This window comes from Protobothrops mucrosquamatus, unplaced genomic scaffold, assembly GCF_001527695.2.
Source record: "Protobothrops mucrosquamatus isolate PMUCROS unplaced genomic scaffold, P.Mucros_1.0 scaffold2271, whole genome shotgun sequence".
In the NCBI taxonomy this organism is placed as follows: Eukaryota; Metazoa; Chordata; class Lepidosauria; order Squamata; family Viperidae; genus Protobothrops; species Protobothrops mucrosquamatus.
Genome location: NW_015388360.1, coordinates 86,027 through 87,068, shown reverse-complemented (window position 1 = coordinate 87,068; position 1,042 = coordinate 86,027).

The window sequence follows — 1,042 nt, the reverse complement described above, 5'->3', positions numbered from 1 at the left end:
CTTTTGTCTTGAGATCCCTGGCTCCAAACTTCCTGATGGTTCCACATCTGCATTTGTATAAGACTAGCTATTGCTTTGGGCAAAGAGATGAGGCCAGGTTTGGTTTCTGCTTTTCAAAAAATGCTTTTAAAAATCCTTTTGGTGAACAATATTTTTTTCTGCCTTTTTAATATTTCCTTCTCTGGGTTAACTTCCCACAATATCCCCGCTTTGTGCCTTAAGTGTAACACACTTATTTGGCACAACATTAAAATTGATCTGGTCAGGGAGACTTGGTAGGCAAGCTTTTAAACTGTTAGGCAAAAAAAAAAATAAGACACTAATAGAGGCAGCAGAAAAAGATCCCTTCTCCTAAAAGGGGAGCTTGCAACCCATAAAGTTCTAAAAGTCAGGGCAAAAATTGTTAGGTGTAAAAGAAATTTATAGTGCCCAATATTCTGTGACAATCATTTTCAAATGTTGGATGTCACTCTTAGCTTCCAGTCAGGTTTGCACATTCCTCTCAAAATTCTTCACAGCCATGGTTTTCCTTAGTACATGACCACTGGCTGCCCATTTTCAGGGGTTGTGTCCTGCCTTAGCTTTTAGTTCAGTGCATCCAGGTTAGTAATGTCCAATTAAAGTTAGCCAGTATGCCAGGCTATTAAATTTTCCTTAAATTGCACATAATGAGCTCTAGGACTCCCAATCCGGGCTCACCAATGCAAGATATTCAGGGCTGAGATTTGGGATCTTTCCTGTTGCTTCCTTAGTCAGTGCATAAGAATTGCAAATCACCTGAGGGGGCCTAGTTCCCTCCCCCTTGGAATTTGTTGGAAGCTACAAAGCTTCGGTGCAATAGATCAAAAATCATCCTGGGGAGCTTTACTGAAGGTAGGTGGAAGAGACTCAAGTGTGATTATGAATGGTGTTTGTGTGTGTATGTGCAGCTACTTTACAAAACAGGCAATACAAACATTCTGGATAAATTTTCCCTCCCACCAGATAGAAGTCCAAAGTGTTCAGTACTTGCTGTGCCAACTATTCCCAAATGCCATCTCTC